General features: G+C 33.8%; 1 protein-coding gene across 2 annotated transcripts in view; it reads right to left on the bottom strand.

Annotated features, from left to right (window-relative positions):
- The window catches only part of LOC124365846 (UDP-glycosyltransferase UGT5-like), a 45,357-nt gene extending 31,729 nt beyond the window's left edge, over positions 1 to 13,628 (bottom strand). Inside the window, exon 1 of one of the 2 annotated variants that reach the window (XM_046821907.1) lies at positions 13,465 to 13,628. The gene's annotated coding sequence lies outside the window, so the exon portion shown is untranslated. Of the gene's footprint in view, positions 1 to 1,257; positions 1,415 to 13,464 lie in introns of those variants that run through there. The other variant, XM_046821906.1, reaches the window with a different exon arrangement.
- Positions 13,629 to 22,303: the final 8,675 nt, after the last annotated feature.

Below are 22,303 nucleotides of genomic sequence, written 5' to 3' on the forward strand. Positions count from 1 at the left end.
AATGGGATCCTTTTTCCAAATCTAAGTTTAGTATAGCACGTATCTTGAATGTATAATGTTCAAAAAGGCAAAGTCGACCTATTCTCCCAACCCACTTAAATATTAATTGAAGAGTTTAGCCCCGAAACTCAAATCTTATATGCGTCACTGTATTGAAGACCACAATATTCTTTATATATTTTCATAACATAATATTATGGTAATTGTTTAGAGCTGAATTATTTAAAATAAACTATTAAAGAATGCTTATTTTTAGAGTATGTTTCTATTTTTATCATACGGAACTATTGTCCTATCTGACCCTATTGATTGATAACATTAGCATAAACAACTCAACTATCTCAAACAGTCTGATACAGAAGCTCACATTTTTCCTCAGTAACTTGGTCACACCTTAAAGAATACAAACTCTATTGCATGCATAAAGTTTCTGGTGAAAATAGGATTCTGAAGAAATTTAGTAGGTAACGTTTGGTCAGTTATAAGAAATAGATACCTACTAATAAAAATTGCAAATGGATTTATACATTTTATGTAACTAATGTCCATTATAAAACATTATAATTCTCTTATATAAATCGCAATTTGATATGGCTGAAGTTATCGACTGATAATTGATGAAAAAAAGATGCAATGCAGTGAAGGATTATATATCTCAGTACATTACTTATTGACATAATTTTAAGCTGAGATGTTTTTAACTAATAACATACTTAGAAATAAAGTGACAATAACACTTGTGAAATAATTTCATAATTTCAGAAAGTTTTATTTTAATTTTCCAAGCTTATTCAAATCAATAATTTTGTATTATTTTAATTTAATATCTTTCATGTTTTTATGTGGCATATTTAAAAAAGCATAGTTAAAAAATGCATACTTAGTATTGTATTAGTTATATTATATCTGGTCATACAAATTATTAATTACAATAAATAATTTTCATATAATTTTAAAATGATTAAATTTGTAATGACGTAACTAAATTTTATAACTTGTTGGCTTCTAAATAACAATTAATGACTGTGAAGAATAATAAATAAAATCAGTCGCAAACAAATAATAAACACAAATAAATAAAATTAATAATAATATATCATAAATAAATGTTTAAATTCTTCTTGATTTTTGAAGAACAATTCATAAAGTAAAAAGAAAAAATGAAATAGTTTTGTATTAAGTCAAAGTGCATTTACAAATATTTTTAGTTTAAAACTATTGAAGATTACACCAACATGATGATACAGAACTGCTTACCTGTTATCCACCAGATGAGAGCAACTATTGGAGTAAGTCCATCCAGTCTGTGAATGAGTGAGCCGAAAATCAGGCCAAAGTTGTATGATTACTGATTACTCCCCTCCTCACGCACTCTCCATTTCAACAATGTATTTCTCTCCTTCTTATTTAGCCATGACCATTACATAACACCCAAACAATTGAACAGCTGGGTGTTTTTTTATTCAGCTATACCATGTTATAAATCAAACCATAAAATGCAAAGTAAAAAATAATTATTTGATTATGTGCATATGCCATGAAATGTATTATATTTATATATTTAATTCACTTCTTTTTTGGTTAATTAAAGTTGATTTTGAAGAAGGGTGTCAAATATGTTGTATAATTATAATGGTTTACCATTGGAAAGAAAAAAATAAATAAATAACAGGGTGTTTAGTTTGAGTCTAATTTCAGACAAGTTAATTAAATGTTTTAGATCAACAGTTTGTGGACTCAAATAATCACCCAGTATCATAGTATCTGTTGTGAGAGATTCAGGTTCGAGTTCAGGCAGAGCAAGTACTTTTTGTGATCCAAGCTTGATTGAAATTAAATCAGGCTATTGCCGTTGCAACAAATTTAATAAATGTAAAAAGTCATTTGTCAGGTATTTGGTCTTCTGATCATACAATAGTTTTGTTATCTTAATACATCATCATCATCATCTGATGTTTCCGTTATCACGGGTCGTCGTACACAGCCTCCTCCACTTTTGTCTGTCATTCTAGGTCTCCTCTTCCTCCACCTGCACTTTCTGTAGTCCCCTTCTCTCTATGTCTTTCCACACTTGGTCCTCCCATCTTCCTCTCGGTCTTCCTCTTGGTCTTCTTCCTCTTTCCTCCTTCTCCAGTGCTATTCTAGGCATTCTATTATCTCCCATCCTCTTCACATGCCCCATCCACTGTATTCTTCTTCTTTCCATTGTCTCTTGCAGTGAAACTACCTTCAATCTCTCTCTGGTTATTTCGTTCCTTATTCTATCTCTTCTTGTAGTCTTCTCTATCCCTCTTAAAAATCTCATTTCTGCAGCTTGCAATCTGCTTAAATAATTTTTAGTCCATGTCCACGTCTCTGCTCCATATAATAAAATTGGTTGGAAATAAGATTTATACATCAATACTTTTGATTCTTTCCCAATGTTCCAACTCCACACAATCTTCTTCACCATATTGAAAAACTTTCCACTCTTCCCTATTCTGTTTCCTATCTCTTCTCTTATTGTGCCCCTATCTGTTATGATACTTCCTAAATAACAGAAATTCTTCACCTTTTCAAGTCTTTTTCCTTCAACTAACACGTCTTTGTTATTTCCTTCCCTTCTCTCTACTTTCATTACTTTACATTTTTGTATGTTCATCTCTAAACCATAATTCTTCACCACTTTTGCCCATTTGTTCAACTCTCGTTCTAACTCTAACTTAATACATATGTGACATAAATGACCAAATACTTTTTGTGATGTTTATTGGAATTGTATATGTATATACTGTGTATATATATTATATATTATCGATTATTCCCTATTGAGAGATCATTAAACAAACAATCAACAATCCGCATGCGAAACGTTTGCAATCTCTAGACATCGTATGCTCCAGAAGCGTCCATGTACCTCAAATGGAAAAATGTAAGCAATCTTTGTTCTGTTGACTTTATAACAGCTGAACCAGTCATCACTCTCAACCTTGATGACTAAGATTGATTAAGATTTGTCTTGTATTGAATTCTCGTGCTACTAGCTAGTACATCAAATCAAAAAAATCTTTATTCATCAGATATATACACTAAGTATACAATTGAATAGTGTCCAAAGACACGCAGTCTGTACATCACTACTAATACAAGTACATCTAAATCTACGAGGAGGTGGAAAAGTACTCCTCCAGAGAATACAATGCCTTGTTTATCAAAAAAAATTTAACTGTGTTTTTAAATATTCTCAGATTAGTTAAATTTTTTATACTAGTGGGTAGATGTTTAAAAAATTTTAGCCCCATGTATGATGGTTTTTTCTCAAAATACTTTAAATTGTGATGAGTTGTTACAATGTATTTTTTATTTCTGGTGTTGTATGGATGAGGTTCAAGATTTAATTCATTACTTATTTGATTATTTTTTGCAATTAGAATCGTGTCAAAAATATATTGGCCATATATTGTTAGAATTTGTAATTCTTTAAATTTCTCCTTTACTGTTTCATTGTAATCTAGTCTCAATATAATCTAATTGCCCTTTTTTGTAGTTTAAGAATTTTATCCATATTTGTTTTTGTTGTTGCACCAAAGAGACATATTCCAAAAGATAAATGAGAGTGGAAATTTGCAAAATATATATTTCTTAGTGTTTTTTGGTTACAAAAAAACGACATCCTATAAAGAGAAAATATCCCCGAGCTTAATTTTGATAATATTTTATCCACATGTTTGTCCCAGCTTTTAAATGTTGATCTATTGTTAGGCCGAGAAATTATGTGCTTTTTTTACTCTCAATTTCTTCTGAGTTGTACGTAATTAATGGTTCGGATATCTGTTTGTTGTTGTGTGTTTTAAATCTTACAAAGTTAGTTTTTTGAGCATTTAACATTAAGTTGTGCTGCTTAAAGAAAGTTCCAATATTTTCTAATTCAATGAAACTTATTATCTCAACCTGTTCAACAGTATTGGCTGCTACTTTAAGATTTGAGTCGTCTGCATAAAGACACAGATTATTTTGGGGTGCACGTGTGAGTGCGCTCCCTACATCATTTATATAGCATAGGAACAGAAGAGGGCCCAAAATCGATCCCTGAGGGACACCATATCTAATCATCTCAGTTTCTGAAGAAACCCTTAAGAGTCTATTTTCATGCGTTCTATGGGTAATTTCTACAAATCGGCATCTATTGTAAATGTACGATTGAAACCACTTAATTGCATTTTTTTGTATTCCTAATGATTGTAATTTAGTTATCAGGTGAGAATGGCTTACACTATCGAATGCCTTAGATAGGTCCATATAGACTCCTGCTGTATATTTACCTTTGTCTACTGATTCGATTATAGACTCAACAAAAGATACAGCAGCGGTTATTACTGATTTTTGTGGTCTAAAACCGTGCTGAATATTAGTTAGTAATTTAGAATCCTCTAGGTATGTTATTAATTGTTTGTTAACTATTTTCTCATCCATTTTTGAAATTATCGGAAGAAGGGAAATTGGGCGATAGTTTGACACAGTTTTTGGACAGTTTTTCTTATGGATTGGTATGATTTTTGATCTTTTAAGCTGATTTGGGAAAATTCCTGAAACAAATGATGAATTTATTAAGTGGCTTAAAATTTGGATTAAATACTGTTTGGTATTTTTGATCACTTTTATAGGGATTTCATCATATCCGGCAGAGTTTTTGTTCTTTATTGAGTTTATGGTTTTTTCCACCTCCTCTGCATCAACAAATTTAAAGTTAAAACCTTTTCTAATACATTGTGCTTGTTCCTTTTCGCTAACTTCTGTATTTTGACAATTAAATTCACTGATCTCCTGAACTACATGTACAAAGTATGTATTAAATACATTAGATACAGTTTTAGGACTATACCAACTTTTATTTCCCTCTTGCAAGGAGATGTTTTTAATTTCATTCTGATTTTTTTGCCCAACTTCAGAGTTAATAAGTGCCCACACTGTTTTTGTAGATTTTTCTATTTTATTTTCAAAATAATCGGTTATAGCTGTGTTAATTTTATTTAATACTCACATTTTCTTTGTTTCAAGTCTTTATTTAAAAGAGCATTTGTCTTTCCTCTAGTTTTTTTAGCCAATTGTATTAGTTCTTTTTTGTCATTTTTAAGATCTTCTAAAATCCAATTTTGTTTACACATTTTTTCAGTAACTAAGGTTTTAGGAAAAGAAATATCAAAATAATATCGTAAAGTATTATGAAACTCGTCATATTTTTTTTCAACAGAGGCCATGTAAACGTTCTCCCAAGCTTCATTTTTAGGAGCCTATTAAATTCACTCATGTTTTGGGCTGAAAACTTGCGTATTTCGCGCTTTATAGGTAATTTGTTTCGACTTTTATCTTTGGATTGTGAATATGCAGCAATTGTCCGTCATGATCTGAAAGACAGGTTTTTACCCCCTCTACAGTTAGTAAGGAATCATGACAGTTTTTTACTATGAAATTATCAATTGCCGATGCAGAATTTTCTGTTACTCTTGTCGGAAAATTGATGAGATACCTCATGTTGTGACTTTTTAATATATTTTTGAATAATTTGAGTTCATGGTCATTTTTTAAAACATTTATGTTAACGTCTCCCCCATAACTATATGATCAAATTGTTTAAAAAAATAGTCAACTAATATGCTTAACCTATCTAAAAATACTACACAGTCTGACCTAGGCGATCTATATACCCCTATAGCCAACATTTTAAAGGAACCAACTTTATAGCTACAAGCACCAAACTCAAACTGTTTTTCTTCGAGTAATCTGTCTGACAAAGATTTAGGTACTTCCACCCGCTTCCAATTCAAACCCTCCTGGCAGAGCATCATGACTCCTCCTTTATCAGTGTTCTCTCTACAGTAAAAACTGTTAATTTTGTACCCTTGTATATTAAGTCTATTCACTTCATTATTTGTCATATCATGTTCGGTTAATATTACAATCTGAGGATTTAATTCATCTAGGATGACTAGTAATTGTTCAATTCTTGAAGCTAGATGTTGTATATTTTGGTGGAAGATTGTTATTAAATGTTTTACTTTTGCTAACCGGCTGGATGAGTCAGTGCCACAATTGAGTTTAAAGAAGAAACGGGTGTTGAAGTCAGTGGTTCTGCAAGTTGTGGTGTATTGAGTTGTGTGTTCTCCAGTGTAGTGAACTGTGGTGTGCTGTGTTGTATGTCCTGGTGTGTTATGAGCTGTGGTGTGCTGTGTTGCATGTCCTGGTGTGTTGTGAGCTGTGGTGTGCTGGGTTGTGTGTACTGGTGTGTTATGAGCTGTAGTGTGCTGGGTTGTGTGTAATTTTCAATATTTACATGACTTTTTTCTATAAGGTAAGCCAAGTCTTTAGATGTTGTGCTGGTCTCTGGTTGAAGAACAGGTGAAGATTCTTGTAGATGGTATTCATCAATAATCTGCTGAAGGCGTTTCACAAAGTAATTGAAAGGCACGCCATTGTATAAGGGCTGGTTTGCACGTTGATAGTAGCAAACTATGTCGACACTTGCTCCTGTAGTTTTTTGAAATTCTATGAGATTTTTTATGAAGTGATTCGGCCAAATTTGATCTCTTACTCATCCCATTGCTGAGCATATAAGTCGCTTCAGTTTTCTTTTTCTGAATTCTTCAATAAATTGCAAGAAGGCAGCATCATAGTCGAAAATTGTTGGTTTTCCATTGAATTCCGGTTTAGTAATCAAGCTGAACACACTTCCTCCATCCTCGATCTTCTGGTAAGCCAAGTGACTACTAATACAGTCCGAAGGTGAGGGTTTACCAAAGGCCTTTCTAAAGTCTACTGCCACACCTGCACTTAAACTTCTCTCATATTCAAGATCGGCAGATATGGTGTGGGCAAACCCAACTCCTTTATCATTTTTATATTTATTTATCATATTTCTCATGTTGGTCTGGATGATTTTTATGGGAGATAAATTATCTTGTTTTTCTGTTACAGATTTTTTGTTAACACTTTTATACAGCAAACTTGTGAAGTTCCTGGCTACCACATTAGTAGTATTAAGACTTATGTTTTCAAGCATTTAAGCAGTTTTTAGACTACTACGGTGAATTTGTATTTGTAATAATGAATTTTTATAATGATTGTTAGTAAATATTCTCTTTTCAAAAAGCTCATTTCGGTTGTGTTTGAACTAAAAAACTGAAATACAAAAAAATTAATTTTGTAGTTTTAATTAATTTTAGTAATATTGTTCAGGTATAATTTCTCTATTCCGTAGCTATTGTATGCAACTGTTCTTATTATTGTAAAAATAAAATTTAGTTGAGTTTAAAATGTGTATGTTTTGTTTCATTGAATATTCATGAAGAAAATGTGTTAACGGGAAGTCATCTTCACCATATGACCTTAGTGTGCCAAGTTTTTCTTCAGCACAAAGGCAACTCTGGTATGGACTGTGGTCCTCCAATCCCACAGTGTGAAGAGACCCGTGCTTAAGGAATGCATGTTGCAGGGACAATGCTTCGTGTCTTGGGACAGTTTGGCTTTGGATGTCTTTGCTCGTTCATCATGCTCAACTAGCATCGACGAAGACTCAGCAGTTGGTAGTGTTCATGTAGAGGTTGAGCAGGTCCTGAAGAGGAAGTGAGGTGTGGCGACTGATCATGGGGATCAAGGTCCATCAGTTCAATCTGTAGCACAGTTAAGCGGCTTCAGCTAAATAATTGACTTAGAACTTTTTTTGACATGGATTCCTAACTGTTTTATTATTCGTATAAGATTTTGAATAAATTATCCAAAATACATATCTATGGTCACTTCAATAGGGTTGATATGGTGCAAAGTCCCATTACATAATCTAGATTGCTACCAGCCAGAACTTCTTTCATTGTTGTTTACAGAAATGAGTGGCTTTATTTAATTATTAATGAAAGAGTGTCATAATGAAACAATCCCAAATTAACTGTATGTTTGCATCTTTGTAGTTTTACTTTATCCTGCCAATATATACATAACAGGAAAAAACTGTTTTGCTAGCAACCTAATTTTTAATATTTGTTGACTTAACATGCCTTTTTATCCCCTCACTTCTTGGAATTTCCCAGGAACATTTTATAACTTAGAGATGAATTATAAATTCGTGCCCAAGAAGAATTATAGCAAGTGTGGGTTATAAAGATTTATTTATGACGCACCCACATTATTTATTTATTTGTATTTTTTTTATTTATGAAAGTATAAAAGGATCAGATCAGTGCATAGGAAGATGTTTGGTTTCTACATGATAGCTATGGGGACCTTTTGAGCGTTCTCTTGATGCAAACTATGTTTTTCCAGAGTAAAGTTCTTGTTGAGTCATAAGATTAGGATTTGGCATCATGCAGATATCTTTCGAAGTTCCCTCTCGAAGTAACCATCTTCCAAACGCTAACATCTTGTTGTTACTAATGTTCTGAATAAAGGGCAATGTCCAAAGACCCTCCACACTTTTCCAGACTATATCACGTTGGCCAAAGAAGAGTTATTCCTTTTTAAATTTTTTTATTACGTTTTTAAGGTTATAGAAGTAATCAAGAATCCAAGTTGAACCTAAATAAAATGAGTAAAGAAGCAAGAGACCCGCATGTTGCTGTGGTCAGAAATTTACCCTTTTGTTACCGTGGTATAAGTCCCTCAAAAATGTGATATATGTCTCATTACTTACATCAGTATGTCTGATGACACATTTGTTGCATTTTATTGGCGTCCAGCTCTGGTGAAGCAATATAACGGATTGTGAATTTAAGTGGGATTCCTACATAAAATAATTGAGTCATGAGAAAATTGCGACATTTCGTATTGAACAAGATGACAATTGTGTTGTTGGAACCTGTAACTGGAAGTCTGCATAGCGCGAGAGATATTGTAGAAACGAAGAATGCATTATCAATAACCAACGACAAGGAAGATTTTAGATGTGTCGTCATCCAGATGAAGGTCTCCATAATGCTGGTGCAAGAACGTAGCCAGGAAAAACATTTGGGGGTGTCAAGATATTTTTCTATAGTGGAAAGTAAGGGAAATGTGCTCAACCACTCATTCTCCATTTTACTCCCTTAAAGGTTACTGACCCATTTCAATCTTGAGAACCATCCTTCAGCAGTACATATAAGTAATACTGAATTATTTAAATAATAATAATTACTTGCTGAAAGAGTGAATATTTGGAGGGATCCGGGCCCCTTGGAATTCCTCGCTGGATACGTCCTTGTGCTGATGTTGGAATCCTTAATCTTCGGAATCTGGAACTCACGATATCGTTGCAGAAATGGGGATTTCAATATCAATAACTAATCTCAAGGAAGCTTGTAGAGTACCACAACCAGGTGGAGAGCTACACGATTTTGCTGTTGGAATCTTTAAGCTTCGGAATCTGATGGAACTTTTAATGTAGGAATGGAATTCGAAATTAACATCGTAAATCTGACAGTTATTTGAGGATTTCTTGAATTTGAGTATGTGCATCAGGACAATGAAACTAGAAAAAGCACGCATAGTGTTAGGAAAGAAAGTAATGTTACATACTTCTGATACAGTTGCTCCCTTGAATAATACTACAAAATAATGACAATACTAAATATTATCTAGATTATTATATAACTAATTATCAACCTCTGTATTGTAATCAATCCAATATAGGCCTATTACTCTATGAAAACTGAAATAAAAAATATTCTAACAAATCAAAGCTAAAAAATTATATAATTGCAATTTTACACTCCAGACACAACCAGACACTCCAATAAAAATCAATTAGTAATATTTATTAATAAACTAAGTTGCTATTTTACGTTGCGTGCTGTCCCATCACTTTACGCTTTGTGTGTGTTAATTACGTCCTCACTATCTTCATTAAAATAAAATTAATTACCGTCATGCAACAAATAAACAACTCCAGCCTCTTGTTAGTCAATTTGGGACGTTTAATATATAATGCACGATTTCACTTTTACACTTGGTATTTACAAGGAAATTAAGTTAATAGTCAATGTTAATAACGTGGCTGTTTCTTTTAATTTGTACTTTATTTGTGATAAAGGTAATTTATTTTGCCCAACAATATAAACTTTTAAAAGAGTTTATTGTCTTTTATTTCTCTTTTGTTTATAGTTTATTCTCTTTTGGAACACAGTTTGTAAGGCTTAAATCTAACTGTTGAACAATAAGAAGCTATATTTCTTGTTTGCAAATTGCTTCTAGTATACAGATTTACATTTAAAATTCAATATTGGTACCCAGGAACAAAATTAAAGACTGGTTTTATTATATGGCTTACTTGCTTGACTAGTGTAGCTGCTTCCTGTTGGACGTTGGAAACTTATACTCATTAACTTCGGTTGTTCATTTAACTGTTTTATCATTTGTTTAAAAAATATGCAACAAAATTCCAACATGCAGATAAGGGTGGAGAGTGGGGCAAAACCAACCTCAAAAGCTTTGATCATAAAAAATAAAAAATCTGTAACATATTTTGAAACGATAAACATGAATATGAAAACTATGTTTGTTAGTTAACAAAAGCTGAAGGGTTTTTTTATTCTATCTTCTCATATTTTTATTTTATGATTTTTTTTGTCAAAGCTTGCAAAGTGACGGTTTTGCCCCACCGGTGGGGTAAAACCGACTCACATGTTATTTGAATGAGAAAATTATTTTATTAACAATTTGTATGAAAACTACAAAAAAATGTTGTCAAATAAAAGATAATGTTAAATGTATGCACAAAAATCAAATTCAAAGTCATCGTTCATCTCTTCGCATTTTGAACATGCTTCATGAGCCCATCCCCTGCAGCTTCTGCACTGGATCCAACCTTCGTTGGCTTTTGAGTGGCAATATAGTTCGTTACAGAATATGCACGCCTCTTCTGCCTCTTCTTCGTCTGAGCTCGAATCGGAGACTTCATCAGTTTTTTTATTTTTATTTTTAGAATCAAGGATTTTGTTTGAGTTAGGAGTTTTAGTGGTAGAGGGTTGGGATTTCTTGGGATTGTCTTCTGAATTGTTCTCCCTGTCATCGAAAGGATAAGATAGCTTTCTCTTTAATTTTTTTGACTTTTGCTTTACTTGTTTTCCGTTGTTTTCTTTTCCATTCTGTTCTTTTGCTTTTGCATGTCTTTTTTCCTTTCGTTCTTTTTTATTTTTTCTTCCAATTGCTTTTTTGCAGCAGCGGCCTCTAACTCTGCTTTATAAGGCGATGATGTTAGAATAGCCGTTTTTCCTTGCTTTCTAACTATTTTCTTTTTTTGCCTTACTAATTCTTGCGGGACAGGCATTAACGCTGTAGGCGAAATTTTAAATCCTGTTTTAGCTGGTGGACCTGAGGACGTTGAGGGCTGGGATAGTTGAGCTATGAAGGAGGTTGATGGTAGGACTTGTGGAACTGAGGAGGTTGATGACAATTTTGGTGGAGTAGAGGAGGTCAGCTGCAGTGCTAAACCTGGAGAAGAGGTTGATGGCAGTGCTGGTGAGGCTGAGGAGGTCAGCTGAAGCACTGGAGCTTCCCGCTCAGTCGTTTCTGATGGAGCAAATAAATGGTCTGGTACAATGTCTCTATTAAAAGGATATATTCCAGTGTTCAAGAAACCGTTGATAGCCGTTTGCATTACAGCTGCTCGAGGAAATGCTTTCCTCATTAGCTGGCCAATCTGATATATAGTCACGCTTCTTCCAGGGTGAGCTAATAGCCACTTTCTGACCTCCTGTTCGTAATATGTACTTATTGGGGCCATACAAGTTACATCTAGGGGTTGGAGTCGGTGTGTTGTGTGTGGTGGAAAGCACAACAGTATCACGTTGTGTTCCCACGCCAGCTGAATTAGTTCTAGGCTCTTTGCATGTGATTCATGTCCATCTAGCAATAGAAGGACTGGTTTGTCAGGTCTAGGATTTGAAAACTCTACAAACCTTTTAAACCATACAACAAAAGATTGTTTGGTTATCCATCCTGTCTCGTAGTAGCATGCAAATGATCCCGGAGGAGCTTCATCCATCAACAGTGGATTTTCCTTTTTCCTTGGGAAGACGAACATGAGTGGCATATACACTCCTGATGCACTTATGCACGTTTCAGCTGTCACAAGTACTCCACGTTCAGCCGATGATAGACTACCGACTTGCTTTTTCCCACGAAGTGCCAAAATCTTTGAAGGTTTGTTGACCACTGTCAGTATTCCCGTTTCATCCACGTTGTATATGTCACTAGGTTGAATGTTCAACTCTTTGTAAATTTGATTCAAGTAGATCGAAGAATCTTCCAACTGCAAACTTGTTAAATCCTTTAGCGCGAGCCTAGGACGTGGCTTCAGGTGATCTAAGTGACAATTCTTGGTGTCTGCGTATGAACCCGTAATACCAGTCTTTTCCGGCCATTTGTTTTTCTTGGTTGAAAGAATGTCTAATTTGGTTTTGCTCTGCAAGCTCAAATGCTAATGACCGAAGGTCTCTAATCGTTAGGCCAAACAATCTTCCTTCCAAACGTAAGATGTGCTCTACCAGTTCAGTTTCTTGATCCAGAGAAAAAACAGTCAAGTACCGCCCTAACCTTTTGCAAGCTGCTACTTCAGCTGTTGATTGATTTTGCCGAGCCTTCTTTACTCTCTCAATCAAAGTTGTACGTGGAACGTTGAATGTCGCAGATGCTGTTGTGTAGCCCATTCTTCCGTCAAGAACAGCTTCAATTGCCTCTGTCATACCTTCGAAAGGCCACCTCTGTCTGTCGGTTTTTCTTTTGTAGTTTTGTACCATTTCTGAAAAAAAAACACACTATTGTTTGATTCAGAAACGGTGCAGTGCAGTTGGTTGAATATGGAGCCGTCCACATATTACGTAACGTTCCAAGAGGTGAAGGGAATGTGCTTACGTTATAAAGCGTTACGTTAGAAACAGAAAAGGCTTCAGCATATGTACGTGACACAATATAGGGCCTTTTTTAATGGTATTTTTTACTAATTTGTGCGGCCCCAATCAAAACCTATACGTTAAGGGCCTAATTTTATTTATTTTAAAGTAAAAATACTTCTAAATAGAAGTAAGCCTTTGAGTGAATAAAATAGCTTAGGTTACGTAATATATGGGCGAACCAAGAGTTCAAATATTATTGTTAATGATAAAAAACTTACAAATATTTACGTAGGTTTCAGGCAGAATACAAAAGTTTACCTTTTACAAGGCTATTATATATAGCTTTAAATTATATGAGACACTGTTGCTATTTAATTTTAGGTAGGTTTTTTACAAGGTAAAATGATAAAAAAGTTTTTTTAAACTTTGTTAAATAAGACTTAGAAAATAGACAAACCGTGGGGCATAACCGACCCCGGTCGGTTTTGCCCCGAGGTGAATTGACGCTTTTGCCCCGCGGTACTCGATTATACTAAAATGGCGTCTACATCCTACAGATCAGCAGTTGGTCTTTCAATTTATGTTAAAATTTAAGATAAAACACAGTGATTCAAGAGCGGTTACTTACCGAATTCGATCTCAACTCTGTTGGTGGACGAGGAGCGAACAAAACTTAACCAAAATCGGTAAAATTATCCGTCAAAACTTATAAAATTCACTGCATCAAAGCGTAAGTACGTAGCGCGACGGGACCAAGCTACATCGGACTGTCATGGCCGCTGCGTCAACAGTGCTGCGTGCGCATGCCCGCCAGTGGTGCCAACTAGACAAAATCGCCGGGGTCGGTTTGACCCCGCTGGTCGGTTTTGCCCCACTCTCCCTACTTAAAAATAATAATTCATAAATTATTTATTAATTAACTGATAATAATTTTAAAAGCACAATAAATTAGTTCTGATTGTGACACAGTGAACTTGAACTTGGTTGTGAACAACACTGTATCTTGACAGTTGCCAGTATCCAGTTTATTCATGTCGTCTGTCAGGGATAACACTTCTAATATAACATGTTACTGATTGGAACATCTGAGTACAAGTAAACAAGAACAACCAAGGTCAAGCTAGTGGAACATATCTGGCAGATAACCACTTGTTTACACTGGGTTAATAATCAATTATCTTACCTATAAGAGAAACTCAGATTATTTATTTTTCACTTGACATATGGTGAATTGAGTAGCTATATGCCAGGTGTTCATGCTTTATAACCAAGATTATTTTGTAGAAATATTATATGCAGATTTTGTTTCCTATGCATTAACAACATAGTGGCCTAATTTTCCCAAGCTAATATGCAAACACCATCTGGAAAAACTATTGACACTGAGAGTAAAAACGAATTAAAAACTAATAGTCTAGTTTTTGCCAAGGTAAAAGGGTTTCCTTTCTGGCCTGCGAGGATAACATGTGTTAATAAGACAAAAAATAAGAACACAGCAAATTTTGACATTATTTTCTTCTCAACGAATGAGATTGGGCATATTAGTACTAATGATATATACAAATATAATGATGTAAACAAGTTGAAGTTTACTTTAGAATCCATTCCTAAAAGATATAAGGATAGTTATGAAAAAGCCCTAATTGAGATTGAGAAATCACAGCAAGAATTAATTAAGTCAAATCAGTCACCTTTACCTTCAAGTAAAAAAACTCCATTAAATAGGCTGAAAACAAGATCAATGACCAGTGGGACAAAAGGCTGTGTAAATCCAATTTCCCAACAATATCCAATAAAAACTCCTGTAAACCTAGAGTTAGAAAATTCTCCAGTTAGTTGTAATACTCAAACTAATACTGATGGAAAAATAACTATAAGCTTATCGATTTTGGAAAATGACTGGATAACAGATGAAACTATTCAATTGTATTATGACTCGCTTGCTGTATCTGTGTTGCGATCAAACAACAAAATATTTTTAATGAATACTGTGGTTACTCAAGCAATCAAATGCCTTGAAGACTTTGACCATCTTCTTAAACCACTACATTTATCTGAGAAAACACTTATATTTTTTCCTATATATGACCTTCAGCAAAAAGTAGATAAACTTGATCCAGAAGATACAAAGAATCTGTACAAACAAAATGGATCTCACTGGCACTTATTGGTCTTTGTGAGAAGCATAGAAAAGTTCCTTTATTTTGACTCAAGTGGCACATACAATATAAAACATGCTCAAGAAATTGCCAATAAAGTTCAAAACTATGTTGGAACAGTGAGAACAATTCCCTTTCATATTGTTTCGGTTCCACAGCAACCAAACTCTGTTGATTGTGGCGTGTACCTCACTCTCTTCACAGACATAATTTTACAATTGGAAAGTAGGGGAGTCTTGGATACCTTGGGATCAGCAAATAGCAGGTTGCCTTGTGCTATTGATAGGTCGGACGTTTTCACTAAACGAGCCCAACTGGCCTTTTTGTGGCACAAATTACCAACACCTTCAGTATGATTCTCAGACAATCTCGGATATGATGTTCAAATCCATTCAGCTACAACATAAAGTAGATTCTATAATGGATATTCACAATAATGTTACTGCCTATCATCCAGAACATAAAAATCATCCTACAAGATGTGAAAAGTGGAAAACCATAGAACACACAAGAGACACCAATTCCTGTTTTACAAATGAATATTTCAATATTATTACATCCAATAGTTTCAGCGTACTACAAGAAAAAGAAGGACAACGTGCAAATGATTCTTTAAAGGAAAATCACACAATAAAAAACCACACAATTAATAAACAATTGGTCAAAAATCGTTTTACTTTAAACCATTGTGTTAAGGAGCAAGTAAAGGCAGAACTCTATGCTGATAGTCAAGCAAGAGATCTTCCGGAGATTGTGGGTCGGTGCAGCAGAGGGAAAATATATATGGATGGTTTAGTTAAACCAGGTGCTGATATCCAGTATGTGTATGATCAAGCATCAAAATCACTGAATAGACCACTTGTCTTAATAGCTGGGACCAATGACATATCAAGCAAATTTATCGAATGTCATATACAAAAATATAGAAAGCAGACTAGTGGAGCTTAGTAAATCAAGACCTGTGCGTATCACCACCATCCCTCCTCGTTTCGATAAAGAGCAGAATGATACAATACATTACAATTTAGCCTTGGCAAACAGGCACATTAAAGACCTTGTATCAAAACTGAATAACGTTGAACTCATTGATCTTGATACATTTAAAAGAAACCGCTTCTCACGCCAAGGCATGCACCTTAATTACAGTGGTAAAAGGAAACTGGCTTTTATGATTAGTGACTTTTTACTAAAGATCACTTCAGAAAATCAGAAGACGATCCAAGAAGCTAACAATGATGGTCCTAAGAAAAAAAAACTGCTTGGAAAACAGGCTTATAACAATAACTGATATGAACATGGCAGATGTTATTAGGCATTTCAGATACAAGAAAAATGTAGGTTTTGCCCACAGCATCTCGGGCGACTTTTATCACCCACGTCATATGTCAGCGGGAGTGGCTGCTGTCTTCGGGAGGCTGTTTGGAAGACCTGAAACCTCTCAATGCCTTACCGACCATTTAGCAGTACAGGATAAAACAAATTGTGCCTCTGTCTTCAGTTTGATTACTAAAAGTAGATATTTTGGTAAACCGGCAAAGCACGACTATGATATTGCTTTTGGTGACCCAGCTCACAACTTTAAGAAAAGGCGACTAAATCATTTAATATGTTCACCAATAGGCTGTGTGCGGGACAAAATAGAGCTGACCCATTTCATTGACAATCTTCTCAAGTTCCAACAGAAAACCAAAGCAAAAATCACAATAGTGTCATATTTTCAAAAATCACACCGTGTTCTTAGAAATGGACTCTCTCATGATGAATTCTTAAAACAAATAGAAAACATAATCAATATAAAATGTAGTTTTTTAAAATCATCACAAAAGTTTAACAACACTTCCTTGGAGGCAGTCAACCCCACCACAGCTCAAGCAGAGATGATGACAAGCAGCACCTCCACTCCTACAGCAGCAGCAAACGAAATATCACATGCTACAACACAGTGCGAACAAGTGAAAGTGGTTCCAGGTGTCTTCACATTCAGTGAGATGCTCAAGCAGAGCAATACGACCAGTGCTGAGAGTGCAAACACAAGTCCTGTATGTGCCATCAGTGAGAATAGTTTGCTTAAAAAAGTAAATAAAATTGTAAATAGTAGTTTTAGGTCTGATCATTTTAATTCGGATTGTTGTGTAGTTGATAGCCCAGTAAACCTGAACAGTTCGGATCAGTTTAATCTGAATTTAAACAATAGTGTATATAAATCATCCGCTTCCTCTTTAAGCTCCTTGACAAAACAACTTCCAGAAAAACCCTGGCACATTCAAATCAAATTCTAAAGTAAAAGTTTTGCATCAAAATATTCAACATTTGAAGTCTAGAATCGAACCTTTAGAAATTACTATAGAAGAATTAGAACCCCATACTATAGTTTTATCTGAACACGAAATGAAAGAAGATGAATTAGGCCGTTTGAATATAAACAACTTTATTATAAATTCCTATTTCTGTAGACAAATTTGTAGTAAGGGTGGAATAATGATTTTAAGTAGACGGGATTTAAGGTGGAAGCGGGTGGTTTTACCTAATAAATTAAACACATATTTAATAGAAGAAAAGCAATTTGAATTTTGTATTTCTAAATATAATATAAGGAATTATAACTTTATTATGGTAGGTTTATATAGATCTCCAGCATCTTGTGTAAAAATATTTTTGGATAAATTAAGTCAACTTCTAAATTATTTAATCAAATTATATAAAGATTGCTCTGTTTTTTGTGCTGGAGATACAAATATAAATGTTTTAGTTAATTATAAAGAGCAGACAATGCTGAAAAACATGTTGGCTAGTCATAATATGGAATATTTAGTCAAGTTTCCAACTAGAGTAACAAACATTTCAGAAACCGCTATTGATAATTTCTTTGCCAAAAAGCGTTTACCAAATCTAATTTCTGTAGAAGGATGTGTAACATGTCTCTCAGATCATGATGGACAAATTCTGGAAATCGGATGCCCAGAACATACCGTAAATAATAATACTTTTACAATTGTTCAGAAACGTTGTTACTCGCAAGAAAATCTACGGACTTTTTCTTATTTGTTATCAAAAGAATCGTGGTATGATATATATTTTTGTTCAGTTGAGGAAAAATATGATAAATTTGATTACTTACTCAAATTCTATTTCAATCAAGCATTCCCCATGAAAACAATTAAACAGAGAAATTCAAATAATAAATGGATAACATATGCGTTAAAAGAAGAAAAAAAACCAATCTGGTTCAGTTAAGTAAACAATTTAGACAATCTAAAGATAAAAACACAAACACAAAATTGAAAAGAAAACTGATGGATTATAGGAAAAACATTAATGAAACAAAAAAAGCATATTATAATGATAAGATTCTCAAGTCGGAAAATATTGTAAAAACAGTATGGGGCATAATTAACTCTAAAGTAGGAAGCAAAAACTGTCAAAAACATTATGATAACTTTAAAATTAAAGTAGTTAATAAAACATTAACAGACCATACAGATATTGGAAACAGTTTTAATGATTATTTTGTAAATATGGTTGATTTATCTAGCCAACATAGTCTCCAGCATGTCTGCCTTGATGAGACATCTAACGAATTTTCAAATGATAATTTTAGAAAACCAACTTTTAGATTTAAACCTGTGACTGCTAGGGATGTCAATAATGTATTAAGCTTAATGAAAAATAATTATTCAAGTGGAATTGATGAAATACCAGTTATACTTTTAAAATCTGCTAGAGTACATCTGTGTGAAATACTAGCACATTTAGTAAATTCGTCATTTATATCTGGCATCTTCCCCGATAAATTAAAAATAGCCAAAATTTTTCCGATACATAAAAAAGATGACAAAAAAGAAATATCAAATTACTGTCCAGTATCTCTACTTCCCTCAACATCAAAAATTTATGAAAGAATCGTTCACTCTCAGCTAATGGCGTTTTTAGAGGAACATAATCTATTAGACGATAACCAGCATGGATTCCGTACTGGTAGATCGACAATAAGTGCTGCAGCACAATATTTGGAGTCGATAATAGATTCTGTTGATAAAGGGGAACATGCACTAGGTATTTTTATGGACCTTTCGAATGCTTTCGATAGCGTAGACCACTCAATTTTAATTAAGAAATTAAATTATTTAGGAATAAATTCAACAAATTTAAAATGGTTTCAATCTTACCTTAATAATAGATTTCAATACGAAATTCCTTCGATATCCTTACCAAATAAAATCTCGAGAGTATCCTCCAAACTTAAAAAAATAGTTTTTGGAGTTCCGCAAGGTTCAATTTTAGGACCATTGCTATTCTTGTGTTACTTGAAAGATATGCACCTTAGCTTAAAACACATTTCCCAAGAAAACCTGTGTTTATATGCAGATGATGCAAACCTCAAATTATCATCTAATTCAGTAGATGAGATAGAGAGGCTTTCATATTTGGAATTGAATAACATTAATTCTTTTTTAAATGAAAACAATTTAAAATTAAATATAAATAAAACAAATTATATATCTTTTAAAACCCAACAAAAAAGGAAATAATTGAGACAATGATCATAGTAAATAACCAACTAGTAACAAAAAATCAGAGTACCAAATTCTTAGGTCTGACTATTGATGAAAATCTTAATTTGGATCAACACGTACAATTGTTGATTACAAAATTAAACTCGGGAATTTATGCTTTGACGAAGATGTCTTTTATCTGTAGCACTGATACATTGAGGACAATCTATTTCTCCTATATACACTCTTATATTGCATATGGCCTCTGTTTGTATGGTGCTACGAAAAAATCAAATCTTGATGAAATTCTCCGGATGCAGAAAAAATCTCTGAGAATTATGTTAGGACTAAAAATAAATGATTCTGTGAAAGAATATTTTAAGGAATTAAAAATTTTAACTGTCTATGGTCAATATATAATGGATACAATTATGTGCTCTAAAATTAAAAACTTAAATACTGGTATGACCAACGTAATTCATTTGTACAATACACGTAATAAAAATGATATTTTAATACCTCACCATAGGCTAAATTTGTACACAAAAAAACCAACATACATTGGATCCAAATTTCTTAAATCCATTCCACTTGCTATCAAACAAGAAACAGAACATAAAATATTTAAAAGAAAGCTTAAGGCATACTTGATAGACAAGGCTCTATATTCATTAGATGAATATTTTGATTTGAAAATCAGGTAGTTTTATTTTAGTTTTATTATAGGCTTATTTTATATTAGTTTTTAGCTAGTTTAAACTGACACTATTCAAATGTTACATCATTGTAACTAAAACGAATAAAGATTTTTGACTTTGACTTTGTTTTATAAATGTTAGTATCTCTTAATTTTATATGACTTTGGTGGAATTAACAATATTTAAACATTAAAACAAATAATAGAACATTTTCAAAAAACTTTTAACTACAACTTTACATAAGAATTCGTTATTTATGCCATATGACACAATGAGTAAAAATGATGTTATGTAAACTTGACTAATCAGCTATTTAAATTTATTGTTACTTCATAAACAAAAACCAGCTAATTAGTTTACAATGATTCTCATCAATGTCACAGATGAAATTTCTCGTTGTGGATGTAGGGGCTAATAAACATTTTTCCTTTATAGGTTAGAATATGAGCTTAGTATGATTAATGTATAAGTTCTGGTAGCTTATAAAAAGGAATATTCTCTTGTGAGCAAAGACAAATTTGAACAAGTCAAATAACTATTGTCATATTAACATATTTAAGAAATCGTTTAGCGTAGCTCACATGTTAATATGAAGTATTCAAGATAGTATAAAGTGGTTTCGTCAGCCACAAAGAGATAAAAAGTATTGTGCGTGTAATGAGTGTGGCTACTTCACATGTTACAACTAACACTTGGAACAGTGTTGATATATTAATAGTTAACAATAATTATTAAATTATTCTGTTTTTATTTTTTTCCACACCCATCCCTTTCTTTTTTCTCATCTAAGAGACGGCCATGGACATAAGCTTCAATGGCCTGTTGCACCCAACGGGATTTACCAAGAAGCCAACAAATTGCCCGACACAAATATTTTTATCCAAATAGCGGTAAAACCCAAAGCCATGGGTCTGAAAATTTGCTGGATCTCAAAAATCCGGAACAACGGAGTGGTGCTGATCTTGATCAACTGAGGAAGCTCGAAGGGCTGAAAGAGCTGGCTAGCTTTGTCAATATAGAGGAACCAAATAAACGTAAGCCCAAAGTCCTAATCTACGACCGGGATCTCAATAATGTAGCTCTGACCGATATCGTACACGCTCAAAATAACGAGCGGGAGGAATGTACGCTGGAGAACTTGCGGCAAAGCTCAAAAGGCTGTTTAAGGCCAAAAGATTAAACTCGCGAACAACTGGGTGCATGAAGCGGCTCATGAAGTGGGAAACACACTTCTTAGGAGTGGCCAGGTAGAAATCCAGGTATGTCAGATCAGGAGGCATGTACATTGGAGGATAGTTGACAAGACTACCTCTTCACCTCATTACACCAATAATGTTAGACAAACTGTCAATGAACAATATCCTGGAAGGTGAATCTGAAGAGGTAGTCCTACCATGCATGAACTACATATTTTCTAAGTCTCCTCAGCTAAATCTATCAGTAAATTAGGCGGGTGATTTATGTTGTTGTAAGAATACAACAAGGTTTTCTGCGAAGAAATAAGGACCTACAATTTTTGTAACAACAATGCCACACCAGGTATTCAATGTCCAGTACTTCTGATTATCAACCTCCCGTATCCAGTGTGGGTTCTCAAAGACCAAATACCTTGTGTTACAGCGGTTCAATTCACCGTTGCTGCGGAAAGTTTCCTTATCACACCACAGTACATTACGAAAGAAGTGTCCATTTTTTGACACATTTCTCTAGCCCACAAACAAAAATTCATTCATAAAGGTAGCCATCACCATGCATCTCTTGGTGTAGCGATAACATGTATAAGTGCATTCTATTGTCTTTCAAGATCATCAACACTTACTTTTGGCTCACACCTGAATCAAGAGCAACTGAAGAGTCAATTGGATTGCGTTGAACAGCTGCCAAAACTTCTTTTGCCTTATCGCTCCTTACAGGCCTAGCCAGTGTCTTCCCTTTATTTTTGTTTAGTTGCACCTGTCCTTTTTCACGCATACAACAAGCAAGTCTTTGAAAGGCAATTCGATTGAGGTTCTCTGACTGGATAGCGTTCAGCGTAAAGATACGCTGCAGCTGAGTGAGTAGATCTGGAAACATTCACCTAATTGCAAAATCAACTACGTATTGAACAAAAATACAAA

Source organism: Homalodisca vitripennis, chromosome 7 (genome assembly GCF_021130785.1).
Source record: "Homalodisca vitripennis isolate AUS2020 chromosome 7, UT_GWSS_2.1, whole genome shotgun sequence".
Classification (NCBI taxonomy): Eukaryota; Metazoa; Arthropoda; class Insecta; order Hemiptera; family Cicadellidae; genus Homalodisca; species Homalodisca vitripennis.